The 13068-nt window shown below is 42.1% G+C and overlaps 1 pseudogene; it reads right to left on the bottom strand.

The window, feature by feature from the left end:
* Positions 1 to 10146: 10146 nt before the first annotated feature.
* LOC102842317 lies at positions 10147 to 10684 on the bottom strand (annotated as a pseudogene).
* Positions 10685 to 13068: the final 2384 nt, after the last annotated feature.

Raw genomic sequence — 13068 nt, 5'->3', positions numbered from 1 at the left:
CAACACACCAACAACAAAACACAAAACAGAAAAAAAAAATGATGGGGGAAAAGAGAGAAAAAAAAGGGGGGTGGGGAGAGGCTGAAGAAAGAGAGGGAAAAAAAGCGTAGCTTAATGTAAGTAAGTCTTTAATGCTCTACCTCTCTTTCAGTCCCTTCTGTGCTCTTCTCCTTTTTGGTATGCTGTGGAGTCGATCGTGACCCACAGCAACCCAGTATAGGGTTTCCAAGGAGCAGCTGGTGGGCTCGATCCACAGTCCTTGCAGTTCAAAAGGCTTTGCAGTCAGCCTCAGCAGGACTGCTTTGGTATTGGTGGTAAACAACTACTCAAGGGTGTCTCATTTTGGGCTGGCCTGTGTTCTTGAATAAGGCAGGCTCTAATTAAAAAAAAAAAAGCGTGGGGGGAAGGGGCTGAAGAAAGAGGAAAAAAGTGTGGCTTAATGTAAGTAAGTCTTTAGTGCCCTAACTCTTTTTCAGCCCCTTCCGAGTGCTTTTCTTTGTTGGTATGCTGTGGAGTTAATCGTGCCCCACAGCGACCCAGTATAGGGTTTCCAAGGGACAGCTAGTGAGCTCAAATCATATTCTTTGCAGTTCAAAATGCTTTGCAGTCTGGCGCATTAACCCACAGAATCACAGCAGGACTGCTTTGTTATTGGCATGTCAGCTTGGGCTGGCCTGCGCCTTGATAGGCGGGCCTGAGGCTCGGAGTTTGGGCAGAGGGCTGGCCTAGGCCAAAAAAGCTGAAGGCAGGGGCAGGCAGATGGTGCGGCTGTGTCTGATGATGTCTACAATGCCTCTCTCTGTCTCCCTGTACCGTGAGCACCCCAAAATGCCCTATATCCATGCTGACAATGCCCAATGTGGCAATGAGGCCCCCCCTGGGATGGATCACGCTACTTCCTGTGGCCCCGCTAGCTCTCTGGGAGTGTCCGCCCTCTGAACGGCTCTGCTCAAGCCCTGAGCTCCATGCTCTGCAATGGGCTGGGCAGTTCCTGGGGTGGGAACTAAGCACAGGCAGGTAGAGGCTCAAAATGCTTGGAACTCCTCAGCAGTTTGATTTTTTTAAAAAACAAGCTAATAATGTTAAGGCCTAATGTTTTATGTTTTCCCCAAGGCTGTCTGTCTAACAGGCCAGGGCCTCCTTGTGCGAAACCAGCCCTGTATTCTCCAGAGCCTGCGTACCTGTGCTGCCCAGTCAGGAAGTACCCCCTATTCTGTTTTTGTCTTTGTGTGTACAATGTGTCTCTTGCAGGCAGCAAATCGATGGATTTTGTTTTCTTATCCATTCTGCCACTCTTTGTCTCTTCACTGATGCATTCAATCCATTGACATTCAATGTAATTATCGATAAGTATGAATTGATTGCTGTCATTATGTTACTTTTTTGGCTGTGCTGTTCATTCTTTGGTTCTGGTTTCCTTCTTGTGTTTGATTTATGTTCTTTGAGTTGTTTATGGATGGTTTCTTCCTAGTTTCTCTGTTCACTTGTTGTGCTTGGGAATTCGTTTTTGTGATATGTTGTGGAGTGTTAACTTTCTTTGGGGTTACCTTGTAGTCTAGTAACTTTTTTCTGCATTTAGGATATTCCATTGTAACCTGCAATTTACCTGACATCCCCACCACCTGGGCTTCCGTTTCTGTGTTTGTCCCTTCTTTGACATTGATACGTTTTTGGCCTTCAGTTGATCTCCCTGTTCCTTTGAGCTTGTTGTTGTAGTCTTTTTCTGTTCTGGACTCTGTTGTCTGTTGGCTGTGTTCCCGGTGGTGTTGCCATAACTGTCAATCTCTGTTTGTTGTCTGTTCTTGTTGGTTCTCTGTCCTCAGAACTCCGGTTAGGATGTTTTGATGTGGCAGGTTGGTTTTGATAAAATCTCTCAGAGTCTGTTTATCCTGGAATGTTTTGATCGCATCATCATATTTAATTGATAGTTTTGCTGGATAGAAGATTCTTGGTTGACAGTATTTTTTCTTGCAGGGCTTTGTATATGTCTCACCATTGCCTTCTCACCTGCATAGTTTGTTCTGAATAGTCAGAGCTTCATCTAATTTGCTTTCCTTTATAAGTTATATTTCTCTTCTCCCTGGCCGCTTTTAGTATTCTTTCCTTGTCTTTGATTTTGGAGAGTTTGATTATTATATGTCTTGGAGACTTTCTTTTGGGGTCTATCCTTTTTGGAGTATGTTGGGTTTCTTGAATGTTTATCTTCTCATCTTTCAAGATGTTAGGGAAATTTTCTTCCAGAAGCTCTTCAACTATCTCCTCTTTGGACTTCTCTGAATCTTCTTGTTCTGGAATGCCAATAATTCTTACATTATTCCTCTTCATGTTATCCAGCACGAATCTTAGACTCTCTTCAGATTGTTTTATCCTTTTATCTGCTTGCTCTTCTACTTTGGCAGTACTGAGAGATTTGTCTTCCAGTTCGCTAGTTCTGGCTTCCATCTCTTCTAGTCTGCTCCTCTTCCCTTCCAGCCTATTGTCTATTTCTGATATCTTATTATTGATCACCTGGACATCTTTTTGCAGGTTTTGAATTGTTTCCAATTCTGTGTCTATCCTATTTGATTGTTCCTGCAGTACTTTCCTTACTTCTTTCTTATTTTCCTCGACCCCTTTTTGGAGTATTTTAATTTGTTTCCATATCATTCTTCTGAATTCCCTTTCAGGCATATCCAGAATCCACTCCTCCTCCTCTATAAAGCCTTTGTCTGCCTCCAGCTCATTTGCATTAGCTGCTCTTTTCTGTTTTTGGACGTGTTTAGATAAAGTTGATTGTTTCCTATTGGTCATGGTTATTCTTTTATTATTATTAATAATAATATGATCAGGAGATAGGCTTCCCTTATCGTCTGTAATGTGTAGCAGGTATTGTTGGGTCTTGTCTTAATGGTGGAGTATTATGGTGTATGCTTATAGCTTTGCAATATGGCCACGATTGCTGCTTCTTCTTAGGTGACATAAGGAGGAAAATCTCCCACTTCCAGGAAAGATATGTGATCAAAAGGACCAAAAGCAGAAGTAATATAAACACATGGACAGAAATCACCACTTTGGAGCGGAGATGCTGCTTTGGTTAACTTTTCTGTTCCCTGTCCCACCAGAACAGTAGCTGGAAGATCCCTGCTGCTACCTGGGAGTAGGGCAGGTACTTAGATTCAGGGCTTAAGATTTGGGATGACAGATGACATCAAAAGTCACCGTCTCTCTCCGTCTCTCTGTGCCATGGGTAAACTGACTTGCCTGATGATCTTGCTGAGATCTTAAGTCAGGGCAGGGAGATTTGGGGGGAGTTACATCACTTCTTGTGGCTTTTTTGTTTAAGCCACCCCCTTTTTTTTTTCTCCCTGCTGGAAACGCCACTTTCCAAACCGGCTGGCCTTAGCCCTGCCCTCTAAACTCTGCAGTCGTGTGAGTGACCCGCTGTCTTACCCATTTTTTCCTTAGCCGCGTGATTTCTCAAAAATGCGAGTTTGGGAGACCAAAATACTAGATTTTATGATAGTTCAAAAGCCTTGGGTCTGGTATATGAATGTTTCCTTTGTGAGATTCCCCCTCTCTTTTCACTGGCGCTTTCCCTACCTCACTCTCCTGGCTGTAGCCTGGAACCGGAAGCCTCCCATGGTACTTTTAATATTCCATGAGTGTTGATAGTTGATCCAAGAAGAATGAAGTTCTTGACAACTTCAATGTTTTCTCCATTGATAAGAATGCTGCTTATTGGTCTAGTGGTGAGGATTTTTCTTTTTTTTTACATTGAGATGCAATCCATACCGAAGGCTGTGCTCTTTGATCTTCATCAGTAAGTGTTTTAAGTCCTCTTAACTTACAGCAAGCAAGGTTGTATCATCTGCATGTCACTGGCTTTTAATGAGTCTTCCTCCAATCCTGATGCCACATTTTTTCTTCATAGAACCCAATTTCTCAGTTTATTTGCTCAGCATAAAAGTTGAATATGTATGGTGAAAGAATACAACCTTGTAGCACACCTTTCTTAGTTTTAAAACATTCCATGTTCCCATGTTCTGTTTGAACAGTTGCCTCTTGGTCCAGGTACAGATTCCTCATGAGCACAATTAAGTGTTCCAGAAAATTCATACTTTGCAATGTTGTCCATAGCCTGTCATGATTCACACAATTGAAAGCCTTTGTGTAGTCAATAAAGTACAGGTAAACATCTTTCTGATACTCTCTGCTTTCAGCCAAGATCATCGGACATCAGCAATGATATCCCTTGTTCCATGGCCTCTTCTGAATCCGGCTTGAACCTCTGGAAGTTTTCTGACAATGTATGATTGCAGCCATTTTCTGTATTACCTTAAGTAAAACTTTACTCTCCTGGGATAGCAAAGAGATTGTCTGATGATTTCCTCATTCTGCTGTGTCATCTCTCTTTAGAATGGGCATAAATATGGATCTCTTCAGTCAGCCAGATACTCGTCCTCCAAATTTCTTGGCAGAGATGAGTGAGTGCCTCCTGTGCCGCCACACTTTCTTGAAAGATTTCAATTTTTTTCCCATCAATTCCTGGCGCCTTGTTCTTTGCCAATTCTTTCAATGCACCTTGGACTTCCTCCTTCAATATTGTTGTCTCTGGATCATATGGTACTTCTTGAAATGGTTGAACATTAACCATTTCCTTTTGGTACAGTGACTCTGTGTATTCCTTCCATCTTCTCTTGATGCTTTCTGCATCATTCAATAATTTGCCCAGAGAATCTTTCAATAACGAAAGTCAAGGCTTGAATTTTTTCTTCAGTTCCCCCAGCTTGAGAAATGCTGACCGTGTTCTTCCTTTTTGGTTTTCTGATTCCCGATCTTTGCACATTTTGTTGTAATATTTGGTGTTATCTTCTCGAGCTGATCTTTGAAATTTTCTGTTCATCTCTTGGACCTCCTCATTTCTTCCATTTGCTTTAACATCTCTACACTAGAGATCAAGTTTCAGTGTTTCTTCTGACATCCATTTTTACCTTTTCTGCTCATAGAAGACCTCATTATAATGTTAATTACATTATACTAGATCTTATCATGGGGAAAACTACATCTCAACTGCCAGTCCACTGAGAATCCTGGCCCTCTCAAGTTGACACAAAACCTTAACTATCAAAGTAATGTTAACTAGTCTTCCTTGTAGGCATGTGAATATTAGCCTAGCACAGACAGAATTGTACTTCAAGACAGATCTTGAAATGCTCATTTTGACAATGATTATGATGACTTTGTCATTCTAGCATAGTAAACCATTGTTGGATTCAAAATGGCTAAAATCTGTCCATTTTAGCTCATTAATCCCTACAATATCAATCTTTTTGGGTTCTATTTCATTTTTGATGACTTCCAATTTCCTTAAATTCATACTTCATGCATTTCATGTTCTGATTATTAATGGATATTTGCAGCTGTTTTTTCTCACTTTTAATTGTTCCCTCATCAGCAATTGAAGGTCTCAAAAATGTTGTTCCATTCATGTCATTATGATTAACTCTACTTTGAAATGGAAGGAATAAACACCAAAAAGTCACTGCACCAAAAAGAATCAGTTGATTCAACCATTTTGGAAAGTAACATAAGATGAAGAACTGATAGTATTGTAAGAATAATCCCAAGCTGCTGCACTGAAGGTATTAACATACTATATGATATGTTTCAACAAACTGGTACAGCACTGGAGAAATTTGGGAGATAGTTACCTGATCCACCAACTGGAAGAGATCCCTATTTGTGCCTATTCCAAAAAAAGGTAACCCAATAGAATGCGGAAATTATGAAGCAATATCATTAATATCACATGCAAGTGAAAATCTGCTGAAGATAATTCAAAAGCAGTTGCAACAGCCCATTGACAGGGCACTGCAGAAATTTAAACCAGATTTTAAAAAGTACACAAAGGAATGATATCACTGCTGACATAACATGCATCTTGGCTGAAAGCAGAGAATACCAGAAAGATGTTTTACTTGTAATTTGTTGACTTTCAAAGGCATTCAATTGTGTGAATCATAACAAACTCTGGGTAGCACTTCAAAAAATGGGGAATCCAGGACACATAAATGTGCTCATGTGGAACCTGTACATGGACCAAAAGGCCATTTGTTTGGGGGAAGAGGGGAAATTACATAGCTTAACATCAGGAATTCCCCCGATAGATGGATTGTCACAGTGGCTGCAACAATGAGTTCAAACATTACTGTGAGGATGGTGCAGAATTGGGTAGTGCTCTGTTCTCTTGTACCCAGGGTCATTATGAGTAGAAACTTGCAATAACAAAAGGTAACCCAGACTTGAAAGCTTCAGGAAAATTCTAAATTAGTTAACAAATTTATATGGGTCCTTACATACATCTGGAAAATCTTTAACAATACTATGTATGGGTCCAAGGAACAAAGGGCACACTTGGTTATTTACGAGTATCTCTAGTACCAAATCCAGTACCTGTATTGTTGGTAAATGCCAGTAAGTTAGTTCTGATCCATAGCAAACTTGTGTAGGATTTCCGAGGAAAAGCTGGTGAGCTTGAAATGTGTACCCTGCAGTTCAAATGGCTTTGCAGTCTGGCACATTAACCCACAGTGCCACACCACTACCTGGAGGTCAGATTTTAAAAGGCATTTCAGGGACAAGATTTTCTTCCTGAGCAGATTCCTTAGATAGGAAAGGATGTTCTGAGAGGGTGTTAGTACAGAAGTAAGACGGTAGAGACAGACACAGAGATGATACAACCAAATGAAGAGCAGAGTGAATGGGCTTAGGTGTCTGGAATTCTAACTCCTTTTGTATGTTAGTCAATTTAGAAATAGTATCTTGAATAAAAAGAAGCTCTCGTAGTGTAGAGGTTATGAGTCAGGCTGCTAACTTCAAGACCAGCAGTTCAAAACTACCAGTTGTTCTGTGGAAGAAAGATGAGGCTTTCTGCTCCTGTAAAGATTTACAGCCTCAGAAACCTCATGCAGGGTCGCTATGATTTGGAACCAACTCTCCAGCACACCACCACCACCTTGAATAAAAGTCAGCCTGCTTTCTGTGTGTCTTTTAAAGATTTCCATGTATCAACCAAAATAAGTATCCTATTGTTTTTGCTGAATTCAGAATTTTTTAATTGACTGTGCAGAAAAACTAGTTCTTGTTGGTCAAAATTGCCTGGAATGGGCCATTAATGTTCTAAACTATACTTAGTAAAGTCATGCCAACACTCCAGACACAGGGGCCAAAATTTTATTCGTACAAGCAATCAGTGTTCCTGATGGTAAGCCTGCCAAGTCTTTAAAATGGACATTTCCCATCTTACTAAAAAGCAAATTGCATGTGCTAGAAGACGTGAATGTGCACTAAAGGAAGATGATTGTTGGTGGTTATGTGCTATGGAATCAGAACCGATTCATAGTGACCCTAAACAGGATTTCCGAGGCTGTAAATCTTTATGGGAGCAAAAAGCCTCATCTTTCTCCCGTGGAACAGCTGGTGGTTTCAAACTGCTGATCTTAAAGTTTCAGAGCTCCTAAAGGAAGATTTGTTGTTAAGTGCTGTTGAGTCGGTTCCGACCCATAGCGACCCTGTATAGGGTTTTCGAGGAGTGAATGGTGACCTTGAACCACTGACCTTGCAGTTCAAACGGCTTTGCAGTCTGGCGCATTAACCCACATCACTACACCAGGATTCCTAAAGGAAGATTGTTGTTGTTGTTGTTAAGTGCCATCGAGTCGGTTCCGACCCATAGCGACCCTGTACAGGGTTTCCGAGGGTGTAAATCTTTACGGGAGTAGAAAGCCTCATCTTTCTCCCGCGGAGCGGCTGGTAGTTTCGAACTGCTGACCTTAAGGTTCGCAGCCCAATTCGTAACCACTATGCTACCAGAGCTACCACTTAAAGGGGAAGATAGACGAGGTTAAATTTAATGGCCTAAGACTTTGATCCTCCCAGTCTGTGCTTATTAGACTTGTGAGTCTTGTGGTAATAGCCACATCCAATTTGATTTGACAATGAACCTGTCAAAATGCTTAGAGCAAACTGGAAATGAAAGCAGAAGAGAAAGCCAACAATAAATCTCGAGGAACTCAACACAAGGAAACTGAGCTTGCAAGAGATATTTTACCTGGGCTAACTCCCAGGAATCTGTGGAAACAGAGTTTTGTATTGAAGCTCTGGGTCCTCCAGGCCTGGGACAGCGGGGGTGGGGAGGGATCGCTGGGAGAATTACACCTTCAAGTTCCATTTAGATGTCACCAGAAAGTATCAATAAATAAGGACACATACTCTATTAAAATAAAAACATAGAGATTTATTAAAAGTGTAAAAGTTCATACTGGGGACATGTCTAATCTCACAATATGAAATTAAATGCTGAAAAATGGTGGAGTAACAGAAACATATTTATGAGATAAAATCAAGAACTAAAGGTATTACATTCTGTTTGGAAGCTGACAAATCAGGGGAGCCATGAGCAGGACAACTTGAAATAACAACTTTACAGTGATTGGTGGGCTATTTGGATTGGTTAGTTTAACTACGTGATGAAGGGGGTTTGATGGAGTGGTCATAAGGCACTAATATTAAAACATTTCCTAAGGGCGGCTGAAGGAATTTCACTCTCTCTTTTTTATTTGTGGGTGAGGTGGGGTGGGGAGGTCTTTTGTCTTTTTTTTTTAAGGGAAAAAAATTGTATTAGCATTAGACTGCTAACCGCAAGGTTAATGGTTCAAATCCACCAGGCGCTCTTCAGAAACCCTACACAGGCTGTCTATGAGTTGGAACCAACAACCTATATCAATTCCAATTTTCTTGCTGGGTACTAGAGTGTTTGACCTTAAGGTTGGAGGGATTTTTTTTTTTAACTTTTTATTGTGAATTGAGTGAAGATTTATAGAGCAGATCATCAGTTTTACATTCAATAATTACATACTCCATTTCCTTACAATGACTGCAAACCCCTCCATGGACCTTCAGTTAACAGTATTTACCTCTATTCACTTAACTCTTAGGAGTCCTGGTGTGGCACTTTGGGCTAATGCATCAGACTGCAAGCTTGTTTGAACTGCAAGGTTGGTGGTTCAAGCTCACCAGTTGCTCCTTGGAAACCCTATACAAGGTCACTATGGGTTGGAATCAACTCGATGACAAACAACAACTTAACTCTTGCATTCTTCCCTGTGCCTTCTCTTACCTTCATCTTTTCTCTGTTACCCTCCCTCTTGCTTTATATTTCCCCACCACCCAAGTTAACATGTATAGGGTCGCTATGAGTCAGAACCAACTCCAACTCCACAGCACATAACAACAACAACTCTTTACCCAGTGAATTATATTCCTCTCCCTCCCACCCCTGGTAACCATCACAGAATGCTTCTTTTATCAAGAAAATCTTTTCTTAACTGTTTACATCAGCGATCTCATATAATATTTGTTCTTTTGGGACTAATTTCATTCAGCATAAATGTCCTTCAGGTTCATCCATGTTATAAGGCATTTCACAGATTCATCATTATTATTCAGTGTTGCATAGTATTACATACATAGTATGTGTGTACCAAAGTTTGTTTAACCATTCTGTTGATGGGCATTTAGGCTGTCTCCATCTTTCTGATATTGTGAGTAATGTTGCAGTGAACATGGGTTCACATATATCTATTCAGGTCACAGCTCTTATTTCTTGAGGAGATAGACCAAGTAGAGAGATTGCTTGGTCATATGGTATTTCAATTTCTAACTTTTTGAGAAGTCACCCTACTGTTTTCCACAGTGATTGCACCATTTTTCAATCCTACCAACAGTGTAGGAGAGTGCCAGTCTTTCCACATCCTTGCCAGCATTCATTGTTTCCTGTTTTTCTTGAAATTTACTATTAATGCTGGTGTAAGATGGCATCTCATTGTTTTTTTTTTTTTTTTTTTTTACTGTCTCCCAGGTTTCTTTGTTTAAGAACAAAGTGATGAGTGATGTGGGGATTAAAATGAAGAGCATCAATGAATTTCACCCTCCCTCCAACTTGTTACCACTAAATCTCCTGCCCCCACCCCCTTTGTGTTCCCAATTCCTTCCTTCCATTAGTAGAGGAAGAATTTAACCCCAAAAGTTCTGGTACAAAGCCCAGGGTCCTGTCTCCCCAGCCTCTCCCCTTTCCTCTGCCACCTGTTTCTGGGAAGGACAGGTACTTTAGTTTGAATGCGTGGGAGAACCCAGAGGAATGACCTGGACAGAGGGGAAGGCTTCTCCCTCAGAGAAAGGGACTGAGGAGCACAGAGTAGTAAAGTGAGGGCCTCCATAGCCTGCGGTACCAAAATGGGGCCCTGGTGCCAGACGAAACAACACTGTGTTCCCTGGGAAAGGAGACACAATAGCCTCAAAATCCTCTCGGTGGGAGTAGTCACCGCTGGATCGTTTACCTTTCTGACGCTGGTTACAGAACCACACTTGGATCATGTCCTTCTCCCCCAAGCTGCTGGGCGATGTGGCTGATCTGCTGCAGTGAAGGTTTGGGACACTGCAGGTATAGGTTCTCCAGACTACCTCTCACTCGGTTCTCAATGCTTGTCCGCTTTCTCTTTCTTGCCTGCTGAAGAAGGGTCTACGTTTAGCATGTCTCCTGGAGGTTTTCGTTGTTATCCGCCTCCTCAACCCACTTTTGTAACAGGGGTCTTTGGGCTTCTTTGGGCAACAGTCCCACACCAACCTGAGATCCACAGTATGACATACCTCCACAGAACTCGTACTGCGAGGGGCACGGGGCATGCCCCACATCTCACCCTGGCCCACTGGGAGTGTGTTGGAAGCTCAACTGGGTCTGAGGGTCAGTCCAGCATGGCTCTGGCCCCGACCCTCCAGGACCTTCACCTCCACACCCTGATGGGGGTGAGAAGGCAAATTCAGTATCCAGGTGTCTCACCATGGGGAAGGAAGGCACCCCAAGCCAGGGGCCTGGTAAAAGGAGGACTCTCCGAGGAACTGTTCAACACCTCCCCAGTGGCTAATGGGAGACCAAGTGTGGTGCTGTAGGATAAGCACTGGACTTCAAACCACAAGATCAGCAGTTCAAACCCACCAGCCACTCTCAGAAACCCTACACAGGGTCACTATGAGTCAGAAATGACTTGACAGCAGACAACAACACAGGCACACAACAACACAATGGTTAATGATCATGGGTTTTCTTTTTATTCTTTTGGTGAAATCTTTTGATTCACATTTATTGCTAAATGCTGTCAAGTCAATTCTGACTTATAGTGACCTCATCTCGTATAGGGTTTCTGAGGCTGTACATCTTTGTGAGAGCACTTTCTTTCCCCTGCAAAGCAGCTAGTAGGCTCGAACTGCTAACCTTGTGGTTTGTAGCTCAGTGCTTATCCTATGGAACCACTAAGCTCCTCTTTGAAGCACATAAGTGTCTAATTTTTAGGAAGTCTGCAGAGGGAATTTCTGATAAGGATCTTATGTCAAGATCTTTCCTTAGAAACATTCTTTCTATATTTTAGCTTAATCATACACACATACAAATGTTTTCTTTGTTTTGTACATAAGTCTGTCTAAGGGTTTGACAGTTGCAGGGTAAATCTTTTGTTATGTACCTAAGTCTGTTGAAAGGTTTGGTTGTTGCAAGGGAAATAAGCAAAAGCTAAGATCGAGTCTTGGTATGGCACTGTAGGATCAGCACTGGACTATGAACCACAAGGTTGACAGTTCAAACCCACTAGCTGCTCCTCGTAAACCCTATACAGGGTTGTTATGAGTTGGAATCAACTCAACAGCACTTAACAACAACAAGATGGAGTCAGGGTGGCGCTCAGATCTGGGCCAATCTTCTGATATGAGTCAAGCACCTCAAACTTTGGAACACTCAGACATTGTGAAGCATCATTCTCACTGGGAAAAACATAGCCACACCATCCAAAAAAAGAAAGAAAGAAAAAAAAAAAAAAGCTATAATCTTAATTATCCATAATCTTACCATCATAATGGAACTTAAAACATTTTTTATGGCTTGCTTTCAACAGATATGCCTAGTTTTTAGAGTGCTTTACTCAACCTCAAGCAGTTAAAAACAACCAAACAAACATGTTTCTAAGCAAATGAAAAATATCTCCAGCTGCCGAAAGCAGGTAGGGTATGCTCCAGTGAGAAGGGAGGGAGATCTCATGAAGGAAGTGCTCATAGAACAACTCCAGAGCTCCAGATCTACCATAAAATCCAGGATGTCAGTTTCCTGCACTCGCAAGTGAAAAAAAAAAATCATGATATTAAGAAAATATGAGTGGCTTAGGAATCTGGAGATGGACTGCCTTGGCATCCACCCCGCCCTGGCAGAGTTTAGAGGGCAGGGCTAAAGTCAGCCCAACTCAGAAAGCTGCACTTTCAGCAAAAAAAAAGAGTAAGAACTGTGGGAAACCACACATTTCTCCCTCTCTCTCTCCCTGTCCCAACTTCATTTCCCAGCCTGGACATCAGGCAGGACAGCTTTGCCACAGTACAGAGAGAGGGAGCTTGGCAGTGACTTATGACCTCACCTGCAGGCCCAAAATCAGGCTGTGCATCTGAGCCGGGGCGGGGCACTTTGCCTTTCTCCCAGGTAGCAGCTTGGAATTTCTAGCTATTGTTCTTGCAATCTGCAGCTGTTGTGTTGCCAGAGCTACCTGTGTAGGATCAACACAAAGCAATCTGTAAAACCACAGCATAATAGGACTCAACCATCCAGAGATTTGTGCTGAGCACAGGCAGATAACCAATTGACCTTCAGAGACAAAAATAGAGGGTGATCTTTCTCCCATTAACTCCCCAATATCTACCTGCACACTTATAAGGTAGTGACTAGAGGAGGGGCCTGAGAGAGGGGTCACCCTCACCCCCTGCTGGAGGCCTCTAATTGTACACACACCAACAGGGTAGCACGGGACAGTCAACCAGAGCTTCGTTTCTGCTCCAAAGTGGTGATTTTTGTCTATGCGTTTATATTACTTCTGCTTTTAGTCCTTTTGATCACACATCTTTCCTGGAGGTGGGAGCTTTTCCTCCCTATATCACCTAAGGAGAGGCAGCAATCATAGCCATATAGCCAAGCTATAAACACACCTCATAATATTCCAC

The sequence above is a fragment of the Chrysochloris asiatica genome, unplaced genomic scaffold, assembly GCF_000296735.1.
Source record: "Chrysochloris asiatica unplaced genomic scaffold, ChrAsi1.0 scaffold00263, whole genome shotgun sequence".
Classification (NCBI taxonomy): Eukaryota; Metazoa; Chordata; class Mammalia; order Afrosoricida; family Chrysochloridae; genus Chrysochloris; species Chrysochloris asiatica.
The sequence above is the reverse complement of the archived record's forward strand: the minus strand, read 5'-3'. Positions and strand labels throughout refer to the sequence as shown.